Consider the following 22484-nt stretch of genomic DNA (forward strand, 5'->3'; position numbering starts at 1 on the left):
TTGACTACATCAGTAGAACAATGTAAGATATTGTGGTAATATCCAGCAGTGTTTTTGTTAAGGGCGGTACCTATAGGTAAATGTTACCAGGGTTCCCCAGTCATTTTACCAGGGTTAGCCTTGGTATATCTGTGCAGTCTTACTAGAGGACAACAGAAATTTATCCAGGGTTCCCATTGTTCCCCAACCTTAGCAAAAACACTGTCCAGTGTTTATTAACAAAACCCACTACATGGTACAATGTGCAGCCAGAATGCCATGAATCATAATATCCTTTTAATATGGTGGGTCAGCTGTGAAACAATAGATTGGATTTGCTATAAACTTAATGGCGATAAGAATGGCAACAAGAGAGACAATCCTGTTTAAGATAATGGTGGGGAAGAGATACACAGCGAGTTGGGAATGAGCACTTAATAAAAAGTAAGAGGCAGTGTGTGAGTGATGTCATGTGACCATAATTGCCTACACAAACAATTTTTTTTCTTCTTTTAGTGCACCGACAACAAGCCCAAAATTTGTGTCCCCCCCTTAGAGGATTCAAAAATTGTGACCCTCCCCAGGCTCAAAAATTTGTGACCCTCCCCCAAATCCCCCTGGCCCTCCTCCCTGCTAATTTACGTCCAGTCCCTTATGGTATAGATTAAGTAGTCTTGAATGTTTGATGATGGGATCTTACAGTGTTTTTGTTAAGGCTGGTACCCCAGTAAATGTTACCGGGGTTCCCCAGCCATTTTACCAGGTTCCTCTTGGTATCAATGCAATCAGATCAGGGGACACAGAATTGCTACCGGGGTTCCCAAATCATTTACCTCTTTTCCCCAACCTTAGCAAAAACACTGTCTTATTGGCGCACACTGAATCAAAACATACCTTCAAGTATTACCATTTCAGCTGTCCAATTCTCAGGCAGTGCCTCACTTATGATGCTGCATGTGTCATATCTTTTTTGTAATACTTAAGTTGTGTTTGATTTTGAGCTTTGATGGTGCATAGACCCATCTGCATCACAGATTGCACGTGGGAGGGAATAAATTGCACAAAGCCTTCTATGGCACACCAGATTTTATTGAGTGAGCAATTTGCCTTTTTAAACAGGCGTCAACTATTTTTTTTGTCAGCATCAGCTGTACGTGTTCTCCTTTTTACTACAACCTTCCCTGAAAATGTTTTTAATTTTCTCCTCCTCACAGGAGCTTCTGTACTAGGTTTATGTAAAAGCCTAGTAGAGATGTAGTCTGCTAGAGCTCTTTGACCTACTTCATAAAATGTCATCAAGTCTTCCTGAACAACTTTTCCAAAGATTTTTTTCAGGGGTTGCAGCAAAAACAGAGCTCTCACAGATTTTTTAGCTCCGCTGTCAGCGACGCAGAGCTTATCAATAGGTTGATTTTCCGTCGTCGTCCGTCGTCCATCGTCGTCGTCCGTCGTCGTCGTCCGTCAACATTGCCTTCTCCTCTGAAACTGCAAGTCCAATCGCTTTGAAATTTTATATGCAGTTCACTTGGGGTGACCACACTTAAGTTTGTTCAAATCGTGGTGAAATTTGCATATTTGTATTTTTGGGGCAATTTTTGGTGTTTTTGGTAAAAAAATCTTCTTCTCTGAAACCGCTTGTCCGATTGCTTTGAAATTTGATATGCAGTTTACTTAGGGTAACTTCAGTCAGATTTGTTCAAATTATGGTGAAATTTGCATATTTGTATTTTTAAGGCAATTTTGTCATTTTGGTAAAAATATCTTTAAAAATCTTCTCTTCAAAACTACCAGTCAGATAGCTTTGATATTTGGTACATATGTCCCTAGGGATGATCTATTTCAGATTTGTTCAAATTGTGCAGAAATATGCAAAATTGCATTTTTAAGGCAATTTTTGCCATTTTTGGTCAAAAATGTATTTCCCAAAAAGTACTGGTCTAATACTTTTGAAATTTGGTATACACTTTTGTATAGATGAACTGAGTAATATATTGAATTTCTGATGAAATCTGAAATTTTGTATTTTTGGGGCAATTTTTGCAATTTTTGGTCAAAAAATGTGTATTTCCAAAACTATTTATCTGATAGCTTTGAAATTTGGTATACAGGTTCCTACAGATAAACTACATGATATTTATTGAAATTGTGATGAAATCTGCAATTTTGTATTTTTGGGGCAATTTTTGCCATTTTTGGTCAAAAAATGTGTATTTCCAAAAACTACTCATCTGATAGCTTTGCAATTTGGTATACAGGTTTTTACAGATCACCTTAATGATATTTGTTGAAATTATGATGAAATCTGCAATTTTGTAATTTTGGGGCAATTTTTGCCATTTTTGGTCAAAAATGTGTTTCTCAAAAATTACTGGTCTGATAGCTTTGAAATTTGGCATACAGGTTTCTACAGATGAGTTCAGTAATATATAATGAATTTCTGATGAAATCTGTAATTTTGTATTTTGGGGGCAATTTTTGCCATTTTTGGTCAAAACGTGTATTTCCAAAACTACTCATCCGATAGCTTTGAAATTTGGTATACAGGTTTCTATAGATGAACTAAATGATATGTATTAAAAATAATGATGAAATCTGCAATTTTGATTTTTTGGGGCAATTTTTTCCGTTTTGGTCAAAAAATGTGTTTCTCAAAAAAGTACTGGTCTAACAGCTTTGAAATTTGGTATACAGGTTTCTATAGATGAAGTTATGAACTAAATTTGATCTCTTGAAATTATGATGAAATCTGCAATTTCATTTTTCGGGGCAATTGTTGCCATTTTTCGGTCAGAAATTTTATTCTCAAAAAACTACTTATCAGATAGCTTTGGTTGACATGTTCTTAGGGATGATCCGATGTGATATATTCAAAGTATGATTAAATCTTCAATTGTGTATTTTTGCAGCTTATTTTAGCCACTTTTTTCTGGCCTCTGCATTGAGCTATCAAAGATTTCCACCTTCCTCATCAACATGTGTAAAAATAGTTATTCACTACATAAACACAGCGGAGCTATATCGGCCGCTAGGTCGCTTGTTTATAATACACTCGGCACAACCCTTCATCAGTCTCCCTCATTCCCTTCTGCATTTATCTGTATCTGTACACTTTTGCCACTCTTTTCGGGGGTTATTTCAGAATGCAGATTTTTAAGGCATGAAGCCCTGAAAGGTAAATACTTTGCCATGTTGTCAAGCAATTCAGGAGAGGGCTTATGAACTGCAGTTTTGACACTTAAATTGATAAGTTGTTCATGGGCTTCATCAAGTGCAAGCTCTCTCCAGCTGAAGCCAGTTATGCTTGTTGTAAATCCCCCAGACTGCAGGTGATCTAGGATGCAAGATGGTGCTTGCAGCAAATCATGGAGATGCCTTGGTAGGAGACGAAGATACTAGGTTGACCAATCAAAAGCATGATACAAAGGGGCTAGCTGCTTGATTGATGCCATTCTCAGTTGCCAATTACTGCTACGGAAAGCCATGTAAAGAGAGATATAAGCAAAACAACCTCTGTGCTCAGGGAAACAATATCTCACACAAAAAGATCTCATTCATTTTACTTTGTATCACCTGCAGTCCAGCCAATCTGGCATTAGCCTGATACATGGATTTAAGGGCATATTTTCATTGTCAAGGTCACAGAGGTCCTAGTCACTATCAAGCCATTCTGTGTGTAAAAGCAATGAATACAGACCATCCCCTTGTCAAATGATTCGAAAAGGTTCAACATTCTGATACTTTGAGCCAAATGTGTACAATAGCATTTTGTCATGGGTATATATATCTGAACAGGACATTTCAGGGCATAGCATAGACAGAGCAGCTCTGCGTAATCACCAGGTACTGTACTGAGTTTGACCTTTTGTGACCTTTCAAAAAAGTAAAAAAAATCAATGGTCAACAAGATGTTTTGTTCATCGCTTGGCAATATTTTCTCAAAATACGTGTCTCATCACTAGCTGCCAAGCAAGACAGCAGTATAATTTCTTATCACAAGTTCTAGCTATTTCAACACAGCTAGACTTGTAGGATCTTGCTTTAAACTGCCCTGATGGGCTAGTTTTCTGAGTACAGGATGTGCAGCTATTGCAAAACACTAAAACAGTGAGTGGACTGACATTGGGTTGACCTACATCAATATTTTCAAGACTTCCCTTACCAAAAAAACATACTGGAAAGTAGATGTAATGTATACTCAGACCCTGTGAAAAGTATCATTTTGGAAAAATTTGTAGTAAATGCATATACTTGAATCCTACTGCACATGCCTCAGGTAAGAAAAAAATTGAACGAAGCTGCCCCAAGAAATAGTTTGTAGTGTCCGAGTACGCTCAGTCCCTACAATTTTGCCGCAAATCTTCATGAGAGTGTAAGGTTAGAATTGTCTACAGTTCCAAGGCTATGCGAAACCTACATAACTTTGCAATAGGTCTTTGCCAGAGTTCATCATTACAGAGTCTAAACTTAACTGTGCACTCTAAGCAGATAACTGCAGTCTGAGTCAGAAAGTGCGAAGAAAATTTACAGCAGAGTGTAAGTCAGATATATGGATAGTGTGGGTACGCTTCAAGTGTACACTCCGACTGGATGGCTAACTGACTTCTGAAATCAGGGAGTTAAAATTGCCACAGATTGAGACAGCAACATCTATTTCACACATTGCTTGTGCCAACTTGTGGTATTCACATGTTCTTTAATGCTCAACCATTTCATCCAGGAGACTACATATACAGCTGACACAACTTGCCTTCGCATAACTATGAAATAGCATGATGACAAAGTGTTCTAAGTTTGTGTTCTTCTTACACAAGAACTGCACTTCAAAAACTATATCATTGTTTGCAATCATGCATGATTTTTTTACAGTGTTTCATCTAGAGAGGGGGACAGGGGGATTCCCCTCAGCTGACATGTTGGCACCCCCCAGTAATTTGTCAAGGGGGGACCTGCCCCCATGAAATGGCGCCAGTCACACCTTAGAGATACAGGTAAAACACATGCATGAACTGGTGAAATCCCCCTAAATTTTCTGGTAAGGGGGACCCCCTGTTGATGCCATCCTAGATGAAACACTGATATTAAATAAAACTGCATCTACAAAATATTTAATATACAGTAAATTCATCTTTATTTAATTTTAAATCAGGCACATTGCATGGTCCAAATCAGTCTTTTTCAAATGGATTAGGAACGTGACAAACAAAGTTACAATCTGTGTTGAGTGTAGCAACAGAAACCATTACCTCATAAAATTTGGCTGACAGGGATGGCCACAACTGCTTGTTTTTCTTTATGTAAAAGTTGAATATGTGGAATGGAACAGTGAAAAGACTGTCAGTCACAATTTTTTCTTTCATCTCTTCAAATTGATTTATGACAGCAAGATGTTCTACCCTTTTGCAAACACACACATCTGAACAGAAAACTGGATTGGGACAATAAAGTATGCACTTGTGACTTTACCTTCATGCTTGTTGTACACAATGAAAAAAATTTGTAAGTAACGTGGTCAAGCAGAAATAGCCTGTACTTAGGATATTACCTGTAAATTCAGTAGCATTCCGTACCTTTCTTGAGGGAGATCATTCACAACAATGTAAACAGGCCAAACACTGAATTTCTATGAACAGAAAAGTGCTACACCATCAAAGTTGATTTGAAAAGAGACATGTAGCTCCTGGTTTTTCTTTTCATCATCAGTTTGGATGAAGAATCCATCTGCTGAAGATGCTTCTTGTACAGCTTTTTGTCCAGAACATCTTGTATGTGTTTGGTATGATTCTGTAGTGTCTTAAATATTGCAGACCACTATGTTTGCCTTCTCCTCTACAATAAAGAATATAAAGCAATAAATTATCTATATACTGCATGTTCTGCAAAGCTTCATATTATTATAAATGCCCCCCCCCCCAATAGTATCCTATGTTCACTGTATGCAATAGTTGTATATATTTTAATATGCATGTACAATTGTGTAATTCAATAAGCTTTACAATAACACTATTAAACAAAATATGACTTCTCTTAAATTGTGTCCTTTGTTTAGTCTACTGCAAGGCAGATTTTCCTATTTCTACATTCTGTACATTGGCAAATAACAATGTCTAAATTGAAAATCTTCAATCATTGGTTATGTAATTTTGAGCTACATACTGACAAAGCAACATGGTTTTAAAGAAGCCTGTATGTCATGTAAAAACCAACCTATGGAATTATGTCGATCAATACTCTGTGCAGTAGATGGTTGATTTTTGCAATTGGCTCTATCAAATTCAGTCCATTCACGCATTTAGAAACAAACTATGCTGTCCGAGCATAAATAATTTAGGGCAAATAACACACGCATCTACAGTTCAATACCTTTTTAATTTTTGCTGAGAAAACACAGTGTATGGAAAGTAGATGGGAAAGTATTAAAAGTGAGGGGTGACTGAGCAATTGATTTAAAGAATTTAGGATGTGAATAGTTATTTTTAATCACGCAAAAGAATATGCAACATATCAAAATATTGGACTACTTACGTGAGAATCAATGGCGTTGAAAGCTGCTCCACTATCGGTAGTCACCATGCACCAGCAGTACTTCCGCGTTCCGGTTCTGCATTTGCCTCTCCGACCACTTCACTCTCGCAATCATCTAGTTCAGAGTTGTTGTCAATGTCAGTTTGCTGTTATACCATCATAAACTCGTAATAACTGGTCATCATATCGTTATGTGGAATTTCGGTATGCACATCGCTGCAAATGCCGTTTCGAGGTGACGACGAAGGCGTATCACTGCACTGTGCCACGCGTACAACGCGTACGATCACCAGCTGTTTCTGAACCATATTGAAGCTTCGATATGAAGAGACACGTTGTCACCGGTGGCTGCTTCTGAGCTTGCGAAACACTATGTCATCGTTGCTGTTCCATCGCCATCTTGTCATTCGTTGTAATCCTTTATGTGGGCTTTTCAAATGGCAAAGGTAAAATAGTGATCGTTTCTCTTGTAGTTGATCGACGATATCGTTCCTTGTTGTTTACTGCGTCCGCCATGTTGTTGTTGTTCGAGCTTATATCCCTGCGTTGATTTGTCGCAGCACCGTCTAAGGAAAAAGACGTAGAGTTAAAAAACACAAAATAAAAGAAATTAAGGTGGTCTGTCCAACTCTCCCCTTCCGTTCTTCAGCAGAACTGCACGCTTGGTGTGGATTGTATAAAGGTACTCCCTACTCCATAGTTCGATGAACTGTGTATAATTTAAAAGGTTGTTCGCATCCGGGTGTCTTGTAAAGTCTAAGATTATCTGTGTAAAAAGTTCGGGGTTGAGTACTGTTATCCTGTATGTTGACTGTGGAATGATTTCTTGAAGCTTGGTCTGGTATTTCAACCTTATATCCGTAAGAGTGCAGCATTCACTAAGGAAATGTTGTCTTGTTTCTGGTTCGAGGTTACATAGTTTGCATGTAGGGTCAACGTTGTATTGATTGAAGACGGCTCTGTTGGACTGTAAAGTATACGTTCCTGTGAGGAGTCTAGCTTTAATTGACGCCCTCTGTATGTCATGAGTATTCTGGTTTACTGATGTCCATATGTGATGAGGGAATCCAATCTTGTATAAATTGGTGTTTAAATATTTTAATGTTGATTTCACTTTGGCTTGATCCTTTAGCTTTTCTTCCCAGGTTGACTGTACAGTACTAATGTTTGTATGATGAATGGTACCGTATGCAACACGCATTGCCGTTGGCTCTCACAAAGGTCAAGGGTCAGTGTCACTTCGTTCAACATCCAACTGTCATAATAGTTTTCGCTTGGGAACCAATTTGAGGGATAATTTTTGTTCATTTGTTAGTTTAAACTATAAAAGCAGGTGATTCACTTAGTTTGAAATTATCTAAAGACCTTATCACTGCATTACGAATCTAACCAATGACACGCAATGTTTTAATTCTGGCGGTACTGCGCACGCGCAAATTGTCCCGGCGGGTAGATTTGGAGACTGGATTTCATGGCTGAGAGCAGTGTAACCGTATCGTCCGCAAAAACTCATTCTAGCGAACTAACAATGGGAAAATCAAGAGGCAAGAAAGTATCTACTCACTTTGGTGACCATGGTAAGTATTCAATATGAAGTTTTATGGTTTCAGTCGTGCAATATTTCGAGTCATCGTTATTCATCGTATGCACTGGTGCATTTGACCTTGGTTCATGGATACACAAAACCGGCCAAACCCGACAATCTTTGTATCTTAACTATGATCAGAGGGTAGACCTAATTCCCATACATTTTTGAAAGACATTGAGGTATAATATCCGCACTGAACCATGATTGTAAGTTAGAAAATTTGTATCATTGTCTCCACAATGTAAGGAAGGGTTACGTAATAACAGACCATTCAAATTCCACGGTATCAGTGATTGTCCGTTAATTCCGAGCTAGCCCATATCACGTGCATCTTCAACCAATCATTTGTGACAATTCCGGTGGATTGCATGGCCACAGCATGACAGACCCAGAAAACATGTTATCAATGGACCATGCAGCTCCATCATCATATTTTCGTTAAATCAACTTATATTAATAAATGTGAAATTTATGAAAGAGTACACTGCAAATACTGTAATTGCTTTTAAAGACAGAACTTATTTTTCTATTTGGTAGCAAACATTTTACCTGCCTGTGCCATTCTGAGCAGTACAGGTTTACTGATGAAGTTCTTCATAGTGAATGTGTTTTATATTTTTTAGAAACTGCATTTTTGTGAAAGTTGTCAAGTACTTTGATTACACAAATATTGTAATAAACAAGGTCACATACAATTTTATTTTTATTGCATTCAATATTTCTTACAATGAAGATGCTGGCAGTTATACCTGGTTCAAGAGTATTTACTTATGAACAGCAGATGAACAATGCAAGGAATATAGGAATACACTGAAAGAGTCTGGGACCAAGGCAGCACTCTTCCTGCTGCAATGCTTCTACAAAACAAAGGATCTGGTTGGAAAAAAACTTAATGGGAGCTAACTGTCGTGAAAGCATTGATCCTAATACTGTTTCTGCAATTATTGGTAAGTTTCATATATTCCTTTCTCTTAATCTACAAGCACCTCACATAGTCAGGGAAAGACACTAAGGGTTGTCCGATTGCCCGGGGCAAGTGAAAGTCGCGTTCGGGCAAGTGAACCTCCGATGCCACTTGCCCGACGGGACAAGTGAAAAAAAATAATACCTAGAAATCGAATTCACGAGAGCGGTTTTCTGGTGAGGGAACACGGACTTAAACAACAAAAAAATTACATATTATGTCATTGTGAACATTTCCATAAGATTTTTCATAAAATTGCATGAAGAGTTGATGAAAGGCTTTCTAGTCATTTGGACCCCTGGGCAATTGGACCCCTGGGCAATTGGACCCAAGTCAATTGGACCCCCAACCCAAGTCAATTGGACCCCCAACCCAAGTCAATTGGACCCTAAAGAAACCATACTTATCTGTCTAACTAATCTCCCCTAACAATATTTTTCAGTCTTCTTACAGGGAAATCTGCACGTCTGAGACAACCAAACGCTGGAAGAAGCTGCCGGTGAACGCTGTAGAATACAATAAAATTGAATAGAACACACTTATAGTAAATGCTTTCACACGTTCACACACATACACACACAACACGGAGTGTGTATTAGGCGGCGACGGGTGACATTACAAACACAGTGTGTGATGTCACACTTTACGAGAACTAAATACAGTGTGTATGGGGCGGCGACACGTTCCTGCAACAAACACGGTGCGTACAAGGCGGCGGTGTCACAAACACGCTGCATATTAAGGCGACAGAGGCCAGCTTAGACGGGTTGCTCAAAGAAATCGATTACTAGCGACATCGCCCCCTTGTATCTATTTCATAGCTACATTGGCAACTTTTGTCTTGATTTGCTACAAGCGCTGGGTCTACTTGACCCCGCGTCGGTGAATGCAAACATGCCTTCATTATTGTGTCGAGTTTTTTTTCTCATCAGGAAGATAGAACGCAATAAATATATTTAAAATTATGTATGCTAATTACAACATCGCACGCATCACTACCATCAACATGACCAAGATTGTAGCGCGCATTGTTGCGTGAATTTGGATTGAGCGTGTTGAAAACACAAGTCCCCTCAGAAATCGCCCCAAAACACACAGAAGATCACTATAAGCAGGCGAAACGGCTGGCAGGTATGGATTTTGAGATGGTATTGGTGGAGTCGATGTTGATTTTTTGAATAAATTTGGCCATTTTGTGAGGGAAAACATCTTCCAAACTTCAAGCTGCCCGGCTCGCCGTCTAATCGCCCTCGAGCGACTGTGTCTCAGACGTGCAGATTTCCCTGTAAGAAGACTGAAAAATATTGTTAGGGGAGATTAGTTAGACAGATAAGTATGATTTCTTTAGGGTCCAATTGACTTGGGTGGGGGTCCAATTGACTTGGGTTGGGGTCCAATTGACTTGGGGTTGGGTCCAATTGACTTTGGTAGGGGTCCAATTGACTTGGGTCCAAATGACCAGGGGTCCAAATGACCAGTTACCATGAGAGAATCATGTAATCGCTTTCAATAAAATGAAGTTCAAACAATACCACCGGTTAAATACCGTACGCTGATTTTGCATATGAAAAAGCTGTTCAGCTGGTGGAGCGTACGTTCACCAAAGTTCATTGCATTGACTGTGAGTTTACTGTGTCTCACAATATGTCGATACGGTAAAAAAGAAACACACAGTGGTTTATGTGCTTTGTATGAACGTTTATAATGATGTAAAAATAAAGTCCAGTGGCGAAAAATCACCACAAAAAAGGGAGTTTTACTAAAACGTACTCTTCAATGTTAACTTGTTGAGTGACAGTGAGTGGCATCGTGGCAAGACAGCATGCAATGAAAGTCATGAGCAAGCTTTGGTGTCAACGGAATTTTCAATGAACACTGACTTAATTTTCAGGTGAATAAGCTAAAAGTTACTTGTCCGTGGCGACCAACCTCTCTGTTTGTGAATTTTCCCATTCTAAAATGACTGTCAAGAAGCAATTGGAGCAAGTTTGACATCGAGAAATTCAGCTTTCAAACACATAGAAAAACACCGACGCCTTAGGTTGTTGGTTTAAATTCTATTTAGTCTGCGCATGAGCATTAAAAAGACCACCTAGGTTATTAGAAAAACATAGGATACTGGTATAGTGCAATGGTAATCCAAACTTCATAGGGCTTGTGTATGATGTCAGCGCAGTAAAAACATGACAAAGAAGTACATTATTTTTCAGAAGCTTCAAAACATTCCTTTATAGCTTCAGATTTTTTTCTTTCTGTATATATAAGTTAAAACTTTTAACTGCAAAAATACTTTGAAGGTACAATTAAAATGGCTGTTATTATTTGTACATTAAGACCCAAGAAAGTAAACATACAAACATATGAACTGTTAGAAATTTTTCTATAAATATGAAAGCCCCACTAGCTGTAAATCTTGAAATTTGTTGACATGAAAACTGGTTTCCTATTTTTTCTGGTTTTCTTTAAATTCTACCCATTAACAGGATATAGTCTTTTGCAGCTTTACAAAACATTCTTTAGTGAAAATTGGACAAGTAAATGTACATTTTAACCTTTAATTTGATTTCCCACCATACTACAAAAAACAAAAAATTTTGTCCCAGTTGAAAACATTCAACACTATGCATTACATGGACTACTCTGTTGTTTCCGTGAATATTCAAATGCATATATGCACGGTGTACACTGTTTTTGCTATATTTGCATTGGGTGCCATTTTACGTTTGGGCACACATTATTTTTCTTGTTCAAAATTGCACATACAGTCTCACTGGGCAGTTAACAATACTTGTATTCCAACCCATCAAAGAGCACATTCCCAAAACTTGTTTTAGTTCAGAAGTAAAATCACATAAAGAATGCTAAATGATACAGCTAGTGGGGCTTTGATAATTAATTTAATATAAATGAGCCATCCAGCACTCTTAGAAGTGTGAGGAGAACCCTATGAGAATGTCTGACATTTTCTCATGATAAAATGATAATTTTCAAAATTAAGTGTGTGAAATGAAAAACCAATGTTTTAGCTTTTTTCAAACACGTAAATTATACTGGGCAAGTGGTTTTCCAATTCGGGCAAGTGAACTGAACCCCCCACTTGCCCGAAGGGCAAGTGGATAAAAAAATAAGTGTCTTTCCCTGATAGTGCAATGAGTGTAACTTTATGTGAAATTAACGTATTTTGTATTTTTGCTCACATGAAGTCCATGCTGACTATTGTTATCTAACTATTGATCAACAGATACTGATGGGAGCAGAAGTGACGATGGAGATGGCAGTATCCAAGGCAATACATTTCCTGAGCATTCTGGTGTACAAATGGATATTGATATTGACTGATATAACTAACAGTGAGTGAAGCATTCCATGAATCTGTCAAACTTGTTTCAACGCAACAGAGACTTCATACTCAGAGAACATTTCATCATTACATTTTTCACAATGCAAGTACAGTGAAACCTATCCTTAGAACAAACCATCTCAAACTGTGCAATCATTTTTACTGGACTGCTGTTTTCACATTTCACTATTTTACAGAAAAGATATGTACATTTACCTTATAATGAAGTGTGACATCACTCAGGACAGTACATTAAGCAATTTTACTATTTGTCAACATGCTGAACAATGCAAGTTTGGATATTTTGTAAAACCTTTTCACTTCCGACAGTACTTTGATAATGTTGTCAAAATACAGTACTCATGCCGATAAAACAAACTTCTGAGAAACTGTATTTTACCTCTTTGTTTCAAACTGCTGAATTGAACACAAGAATTTTATTTCTTGCTCCAGCTTCAACAGTGTCATACTGATTTTTTCACACCATTTTGTACATTCAAGTTTTTTGGTGAAATTGTCATTTATAATGATATTTTTAACTCTGCTGTTTGAAATATTAATGCTTATTTGAAGATTTTTTTTATTACACAAGTGCCGATAAGTGCTAAAATTAATGGCAAATATTTAAATGTATTGGTTTATACGTTAGTCTGTCACTTACAATATCCTAAATTGCTCGTCACAAATTTTCTAAAAATACAAGAGTTAGAATTTTTGAACACAGATATTTGAACGCACACAACAGTAATGGTAACTCATCTTTCAAAATATGCATTGTTGTTGTTTATATCTTTCACACTGTTATTAAAGTATGATCACTGTTGTTAATTAAGCAATATGATTGTTTCATGTGTGCTTTGAATAAGAGACAGAAAATGAGGTGAGTGTTGCTGTTGACAATCAACATCAAGAGACTAAGGTAACTTATCAATACTGCATGAATGAGTAACCCCTATCGATCACACACCCCCCACCCCACCCCCCCACCCCCGCAGTCGGTGATAATGGATGACTAGTATATACATTGTGTACTTTTTCATGCTCGACGAAATCAAGTACGCCCTGTGTACACTTTTTTACCCCTCCACAACAAGTACACTCCATGCATACTTTTTTCACGGAGGTTCCCTAAGATTAAGTACGCTCTACGTATACAAAAGCGTTCCAATATTGGATAGCTTTAAGTAGCATCACATTGGATTCTGTGTACTATATAGGTACACTCTATGTGTAAAACATGTATCTTTTTTCTTTACTGATTCTGTACAAAGATAATACATAGTTTTGAGAAATATGTACACTTCACGGGCTACATAAAGTAGGCAAAATGTAGGGTGAATTTTGGTAAGGGTTGTTATGACAAAACTATCTGGGGTGAAGCAACCGGCAAAGTTTTCCTTGTGGGGTACTCAAAACTGTCCTATTCATGGTATCTCTGGCCTTAGACTTTGAACAAATCATGCCAAAAGAGTTGCGTAGGGTAATTAGGGAGCCGTCATTATTTATGGCCCGGGGGGGGGGAGGTCGGAGGAATCTGAGATGGGTTCACTCAAAAAATCGTAAGTTACAAGGGTAGGGAAAGACACTAAGGGTTGTCCGATTGCCCAGGGCAAGGGAAAGTCACGTTCGGGCAATTGAACCTCCGATGCCAATTGCCCTACGGGACAAGTGGAAAAAAGTAATTACCTAGAAATCGAATTCACGAGAGCGATTTTCTAGCGAGGGAACACGGTATCATATTATGTCATTGTGAACATTTCCATAAGATTTTTTCGTAAAATTGCATGAAGAATTGATGAAAAGAATCATATAATCACTTCCAATAAAATGCAATTCAAACAATACCACCGGTTAAATACCGTACGCTGATTTTGCATATGAAAAAGCTGTTCAGCTGGTGGAGCGTACGTTCACCAAGTTCATTGCATTGACTGTGAGTAACGGTGTCTCACAATATGTCGATACGGTAAAAAAAGAAACACACAGCAGTTTTTGTGCTTTGTATGAGCGTTTATAATAAGGTAAAAATAAAGTGCAGTGGTGAAAATCACCACAATAATGGGACTTTTACTAAGACGTACTCTTCAATGTTAACTTGTTGAGTGACAGTGGATGGCATCGTGGCAAGACCGCATGCAATGAAAGTCATGAGCAAGCTTAGATGTCAACGGGTCCAGTCTTTGAATTTTCAATGAACACTGACTTAATTTTCAGGTCAATAAGCCAAAAGTTACTTGTCCGTGGCGACCATTGTAACCTCTCTGTTTGTGAATTTTCCCATTCTAAAATGACTGTCAAGAAGCAATGGGAGCGAGATTGACATCGACAAATTCAGCTTCCAAAATACATTGAAAAACACCGACGCCTTAGGTTGCTGGTTTAAATTCTATTTAGTCTGTGTATGAGCATTAAAGACCACCGAGGTTATAAGAAAAACATAGCCTCTAGCCTCTTGAAGAAGGACAGACTCTTTTTTAATAATTTTAGCGCAATAAAAGTGACATTTTGTTCAGGGCTATATCAGTGATATCAGTTGTATTTTTGATACTGGAGGCAATGTCTTCAATGACTTGCTAAAGGTCATTATAAGTCTTGAGAGATTGCACTTGATGTTTTTTTTCATTTTTTCAACAATGTGGTAAAGTTGCATGTAACATTTTCCACACAGTTGACTTTTTCCATCAAACTAAAATTCATGTAGTCACCATGATCATGGGAGAAGCCATTGATTAAGTCAACATTTGACGGAAACCGCACATTCGATGTAATGCGCTTTCTACAATCTGGCATGCTGCAGTATTTTCCGTTTTTTTCCATCCATGTATTGTAGTGTTCTGGACAAAGACACACTATGTCAGGAACGGAAGTATCGATATCACTTGAGTAGAGATTAAACTGTGTGAGAAAGAGGTTTTTGTCATCAACATCAGTGGAGTGTAAACCTGGGCCAGTTAAAGTACAGATTAAACAATAGGCCAAACCCGGAATTCGAATCGACCACGGTACAAACAAAGCCATGTGCGCAAACGCGCACAGACGTACGTGTATTTCTATACGCGTTCAGTACACATGTGGGTTTGTTTGTACCGGCATCACGTGATTATTTGGGCGTTCTGAGTATGTAGAACGGCGTATGCATCGCGTCCTTTTTATTCCGGAGTAGAACCATTGGCCTCTGTGACATCAATTATTGGTGCTTTCTCATCATCCCCTCCATCTCTTCCAGAAAATTCTTTATCTATATAAAGCTAGGCGACACGCATTGCAGAAACAATACTGTTCATTCATGCCCCTAGATTTTAACCAGCTCGGACATATTCCTCTGGTTTTCCCACAACATGGTACCATCTGTTTGTTTTTTTTATCCCACATTTACCACATGGACCACACTTATTCTTATCTGGATGAGTTTTTGCTTTATGTGACCTCACATCTCCAAGTCCAGAGATATTGATCAAAAGCACTTTCTTGTGCAATGTGTGTGACTTGAAACAGCAATACAATGCTGGTCTTCTGAGAATAACTTAAAACTATGGTAGTCTCCTGTAAACTGAGACTGTGGGCCACCTCTTTCTGAATATCACATGAAAGCGATGATTTTAAAGGAAGAATAAATTCTTTGCCTTCTAGCACAACAGTTACATGGTGCTTTTCAAATTTGTGGCATCTTTTTAGCACATACTGGCCAAGTCTGGACAACCGTATTTCAATATCAGAGAGCAGGCCAATGTTACTTTTACTTTCCATGACATAACTGCATCAATCCTTTTTCAACAGTATCATTTCTTTGACAATGAATGTGTTTTTTGTGCACTGAGCATCCTGTTTCAAACTTAAAACCCCTCGACTATGGAGTTTCTGACAATGTGAAACAGCTTTTGAAATCTTGACCCAGGCTCTGTGTACACTGTTTAGATTTCCCAGGCTCTGTGTACACTGTTTAGATGTTTTTTTCAGGGACAAAGAAATATTCACATGGTTCAACCTTTGTGCTGTTGCATATTGCAGTCTTTGAGTCACAAAATTGGCAAAAAATTTAATATGCCACTTTTGCGATTGGCCTGTAATATTATTAAGTTGCCCTCCATTTAAGAAGACTTGCTGCCGCAAGTTTTACTTCTGTCAGGGCAACCTTCCATGCTCTGTGGCATATGGCATACCGTAGTTTATGCAACTTCTCAATAAAGCATCCTTACTTGCACTGCTTGATATGGCTAAGGATCCAAACACTCTCCTTTTTCCAACAAAATAGATTTCTTTCAAACATTTAATTCTTATTTTTCAAAACTATGACAAATGATTTCAAAGTACGTGAATTTCTTGTGGCCAAACTTTACCATAAACTCAAACTGTTAGTAAACATAGATACAGGTACAAAATACCGGTGAATATTGTAAGCCATGTGCCATTGCCAGAAGGGGCTGTGGTAGGTTATCAGCCACAGTATATCTGCAACAAAATGTAAAGACACATGTATTTCGGAAACTGGATCATACTTAAACAAACAAAACCATCATAATATTCTTGATCACGAATTTTGCTCAAAAATAAAAGATTACAACAACTGGGATACTGAAAATACGCGATGATATGTGATACCAACGCGTCTCAAGCTGTTTGTGCGTGGCCGCCATATTTATTGGATTTAACGGTATTCAACACCGAACAGACCTCATTTCAAAGGCGTGTAGTTCGTATTTGTCCGTTTTGAACACCAAAACTTTGCAGAAAATCATAGTCATGAGATTCAAATCCGACCAAACCTATTTGCAAACTGAGTTAAATGTCTTGCCAACGCAAGCGAAGCAGTGCTGTATAAGGCGAGGTCAACATGTCTACAAAAATCGTATCTGGTGATTTCTACCCTTACGAAAAAGTCCTATAGGACCCAAGTGGGATTGACCGTGGTCCAATAGGAGTACCACAGGAACGGTGTAGGACCAGGCTGGTCCTATAGGAATGATGGTTTTAAGTCCTATTGGACAATCCCATTGTAAATGAAATTCCAATAGGAACTATGTGGGACCATTCTTGTCCTATTGGAACAATTCCTGAATGTCCTACAGGACAATCCTTTTGTAAATGACATTCAAATAGGATTTATTCAATTCTGTCAGAATCATTAGCTTTTGCTATTGCTCTGACAAAATTATTCTCAGAGAGCAAAATATTTTGCAAATTAATTTGCAATTAATCTTTGGACTGGTACTGAAGGAAACATGGTTTGTAAAAATATTGCATCTAGAATTAAATGAAAAAAATATACAAGCAACCAAAATACATAAATAAATAAACAAACACTTAAATCAATAAAATAAATCAATAAATAGGCCCAGCAATCAAGTTTACATGCTGGCTCATGCATATTTATGAGTAACACATAGTTACAATATCATTGAGTTTCCACAGACTGAAGACTATTACAACTACCAGCACTTCAAATTCATAAATGAGAATCAATATCACCTCATTATCTTAGCTATAATGTCTGATCAACACATATTTTGTACACCTTTTTAAAGTCCTATTAGACTGTCCTATTGGAAAACCTAAGCCCAGAATGCATTTGGGTGGCTGCAGTGCATTATGGGCTAGCATCATCAAAACAAGATGGCCGCTACAGAACAGACAAAAGGGGTCAGTTGTAGCTCTGAAAAAGGACTGTGTGGCAGCATAACCGGGTGTTTTACAGCTTTTATATCATTGTAGTACAGCAAAGTTAGGTAGGAAAGATTATTATATGTCAGTGTTTTCCTTTTGAAGACTGAATAGTTACGGAAATAGCCAGGTTTACAATAGTCCTTTGTCTCCTTGCCTGCTCATGATCCAGTGTATACCCATTGTGTGACTTCTAGCTTGTTGACTAGGCATTTCAGTCCACACAAAGAATATAAACAGGAGTGATGTTTAAAGCCAAGGTAGTAATGTAGTTAGTGATTGGATACATATATGGTCAAAATGCATTGATATTTATGTGAGACAAAGGAGCAATGGAACAACAGGGTTGGACCCCCTGTTACATAACAAACAGGAAGTTGATATCTCAACGATTTCTACTCATGTATTGCCATCATGAAACCTGAATTCTTTCTATGCTGATAGAGCTCATTTGGCTTTTGAATTATTAATTATGATACTGAAAATTAAATGTTTTGTGTAACTTTTGGATACATTACATAGCAGCATCAAATTAACTTATCACCTAAAACAAGAGACAGCCATATAAAGCTGCAACTCAAAAATTTCATGAAGGCAGACCTTAATTTCTATGTGGATATGCTTCTGTAGTCTCAGCTATAATAGTTTAATAAGATAATTGTTACACACAGCTTTGTATAATATTTTTCTGATTATAGAAATAAAGTTTCTCTGTTCAAAAGTATATCCATTGTAAGTTCTTCTTTGCTCCCTAATGAACATTGAAACACCAACTATATAGTTTGTCTTCTTAGCGTCTGTATAAGTGTTAAATGCAAATGTCATGTTTACATTTTAATTCTAGTCCAGACCAGAATTCATTCCTCAACAATAACAATGTCTACACATGTACAGGCTGAGTTCAAGGAAACGTTCTAATGTTCAAATTGGATTACCATAGGACTGTCTAATAGGACATATTATTATTAGACTACCATAGGACTGTCTAATAGGACATGTCTAATGTTCCTATTGGACTACTATGGGACAGTCTCATAGGACAGGTGTCACATTCCTATTGGACTACTATGGGACTGTCTCATAGGATAGGTGTCGCATTCCTATTGGACTACTATGGGACTGTCTCATAGGACAGGTGTCGCATTCCTATTGGACTACTATGGGACTGTCTAATAGGATATTGTCTCAAAATACTATTGGACAATCCTATCAGACTGATTCCTATTGGAGTCCAATAGGACTTTTTTGTAAGGGTACAAATGATTTGCCCTGATTGTAAAAAATTTACATAGGTCACGACTGGAGGCAATATAAATGGCAAGGATATGGAAAATTTCCATAAATACTAACCTTTTGCAGTGTTTTTCGCCGATTTTTCTAGCCGTGAAAAATGGTGTAACGGTCATCGAAACTAAAGAGAGGGCGCCCTTCATTTGAAGGAAATCCCTTATTATGCATGAAATGAAGGACCCAACTTCGAGAGTGCGGAAACGTTGGATCAAACCATTTCGCCAATATGTCAACTGGGGTTGAAGGTCATTGACCGTAAATATCACATAAATGTGAATTACTAGGTAATTTAAACGGCTAGATGGTTCATATTTGGTAGGTTATAGCACCTTATGATGAACTGTCATACACCTCATCAATTATGCTGGGGTCAAAGGTCATTACCCTTAATATCACATAAATGTGAATAATTAAATAACTAAAAGGACTAAATGGTTCATATACCGGTATGGCAGGTTAAGGCACCTAATGGCACACTATCATATACCTCATTAATTAGTCCCCACAAACGAACTCCAGGGACTTATAGATTGAGTTCCGTCTGTAAGTCCGCGCACATGCATGCCTTCCCCTGTTCACGCAGATATCTCAGACAAGGCTTGGTCAATTTCTTTCAAACTTTGCACAAGTATAGCACCAGACTCCATACAGATGTACGTTGATTTAATAGTTTCACAATATGGACCCAAGATGGCCACCTAGCAGCTAGTTTTTACAAGTTTTTCATGTCTTGAGCCGTAACCAAGACATGTGTCAACTGATGTCTTTCAAATTTGGTGCAAGGACATTAACCTATGTCGTACATATGCTTGTAGATTTTTCTTCTGATACAATCCAATATGGCCGCCCAGTGGCCATTTCATTACAATTTTTTCATGTCTTGAGCCATAACCCAGTGTGTCTCAACTGATATCTTTCAAAATTGGTACAGGGACATGGACCTATGTCATACATATGCATCTCTATTTTGTTAAAATACAATCCAATATGCCCTCCAGGCAGCCATTTTGTTACGATTTTTTCATGTTTCCAGCCGTAACCCACAGCGTAACCCAAACATGTCTCAACTGATTTCTTTTGAAGTTGGTACAACGACATAGACCTATGTTATACATGTTCATGTTGATATTTATTGTGATACGACCCAATAGAGTTACCAGGCAGCCATTTTGTTACGATTTTTTCATGTCAGAACCCTTTTCCTGCCAAGTCCATATTTCACCATCAGGTCAAGATGGTTAAAATTAATGAAACACAACATATGGCGTATTTTAACATAATACTGTACATCAATTGAAAGCTGTTGAAAACATCAATACTATAAACTTTATTTTTTTTACTAAAGATGCTATAACAGACCAAGCCAAGTGTGTGAAAATACTTCATGTTTGGGCTCAATACCGCTTTTTACTGACTTGGCTGATGGGGAAGTAATATTTAGTCTTAATACTGTCTGGCAGGAAAAGGGTTAAGCCATAACTCAGACATGCCTCAACTGATTTCTTCCAAATATGGTACAAGGACATAAACCTTTGTAATACATGTACCTCTCAATTTTGTTGTCATATGATGCAATTGATAGCTGCCAGCTGGCCATTTGTTATGATTTGTTTATGCCTTTAGCCATAACTCAATACGTCTCAACTGATTTCTTTCAAAATTGGTACAAGGATATTAACCTGTGTCATACATTTTTATGATACAATCCAATCACACTTATTTATTGATGCCTCGACATGAAAACAATCACTGGATTCACAGTACAATAGCCGGCTATTGAACCACTCTTTTTTGGGAGTGGAGATTTAGCCGACTGGTTCTGTCTCAGGCCTCTCAGCTAGGCGACTGATGCCGTATGTTGTGGGTTCGCATCCGATTGAAAACTATCCGTATTTTCTATCCTGGGTCGGTAACACTGCTGGTGGACAGAATTGTCCCCGAGGTTATTGTTCGCCCAGTTAAAGCGATGAAATTTGTTTCTTCGCTTCGATAAAGTGTGTATGTGCGATGTATGATAGTGAGCATGCGAGCGTGAGTGCTTCACGAACTCTACAACGTGTTGAAAGGTCTCAGTCAGAAAAATGTAACAACTTAGCCGGCTATTGAACCACTCTTTTTTGGGAGTGGAGATTTAGCCGACTGGTTCTGTCTCAGGCCTCTCAGCTAGGCGACTGATGCCGTATGTTGTGGGTTCGCATCCGATTGAAAACTATCCGTATATTATACAGACTTCATTTGAATGCTCTATGAAGACTGATGTCACAATTCTGAATGGGGACTATGTCATTGACAATGACTTCAACAATAACAATGGTGATTACTACAGAATGGGTGTGTTGATAAATTACATCAAGCAATTGTTTGCAGAATACAACGAGGGCCACTGTTATAATACACACAAAACTGAGACAATACACCTTGAAAGTTTTTCAAGAGTTACTGGGGCTTTAATCTTCTTGACACAGATCAGGTCTGAAAAATTATCATTCCAGATTTGATGGCATTTGTAAATGAGAACAACAGAACTAATATATTGACACAACATATGTTGACTTGTAAAAAACTGGGTATGTTGGAATTCACTATGGAGAGCAAGAAAATGGCATTGCCACACACACCCACAAAAACTGAAAATACCAAGCAATTAAAGGTAGTGGCCTGCCTGTTAACTTTGATAAAAAAAATAAGTGCTGCCCTGTGCTCTATTTTGTGAGGACTAGGTGCCATCTGCTTCCAATGGTAACAGAATTCACGTATTTTAACTTCAGTGCCTTCAAAAATAACAGTGTAATTGATTCTAGCACTTATAAATTGCTTTGATTGATTGATTGGTTGATTGATAGATTGATTGATTGATTGACATATCAATTGACAGCTAAATACTTCCATAAAATACAGGGATATACAGAATCTGTGGCAGTCATATAATTGGAAATTAATTTGTGACAGCATGATTTATCTCTCTCACATATTTATGATTACTGTCGGAAAGATGGCAATAAGAAATTAAGATTTCATCTTGAATATCCTTTGTATACGGCTAGTTTTCAATCGGGTCCGAACCCACAACATACGGCATCAGTCACCTAGCAGAGAGCCACAGAGAGAGCCACTCGCTAGTGCAAATTATCTGCAAAAAGCAA

General features: G+C 37.9%; 4 long non-coding RNA genes across 5 annotated transcripts in view; 2 read left to right on the forward strand and 2 right to left on the reverse strand.

Moving 5' to 3' along the window:
• LOC139129095 (uncharacterized) overlaps window positions 1-22484 on the reverse strand; it is a 113584-nt gene that overhangs the window by 43270 nt on the left and 47830 nt on the right. The window lies entirely within an intron of this gene.
• Window positions 1-22484, forward strand: part of LOC139129094 (uncharacterized) — a 60521-nt gene that overhangs the window by 36944 nt on the left and 1093 nt on the right. The window lies entirely within an intron of this gene.
• Window positions 5084-7649, reverse strand: LOC139129103 (uncharacterized). Its single transcript, XR_011551508.1, has 2 exons — window positions 6502-7649; window positions 5084-5805 (listed from the first exon to the last, which is right to left on the reverse strand). It is a non-coding gene; the product is annotated as an uncharacterized lncRNA (long non-coding RNA).
• Window positions 7852-13063, forward strand: LOC139129104 (uncharacterized). The gene is made up of 3 exons (XR_011551509.1): window positions 7852-8078; window positions 8823-9036; window positions 12295-13063. It is a non-coding gene; the product is annotated as an uncharacterized lncRNA (long non-coding RNA).

This window comes from Ptychodera flava, unplaced genomic scaffold (genome assembly GCF_041260155.1).
Source record: "Ptychodera flava strain L36383 unplaced genomic scaffold, AS_Pfla_20210202 Scaffold_91__1_contigs__length_413411_pilon, whole genome shotgun sequence".
In the NCBI taxonomy this organism is placed as follows: domain Eukaryota; kingdom Metazoa; phylum Hemichordata; class Enteropneusta; family Ptychoderidae; genus Ptychodera; species Ptychodera flava.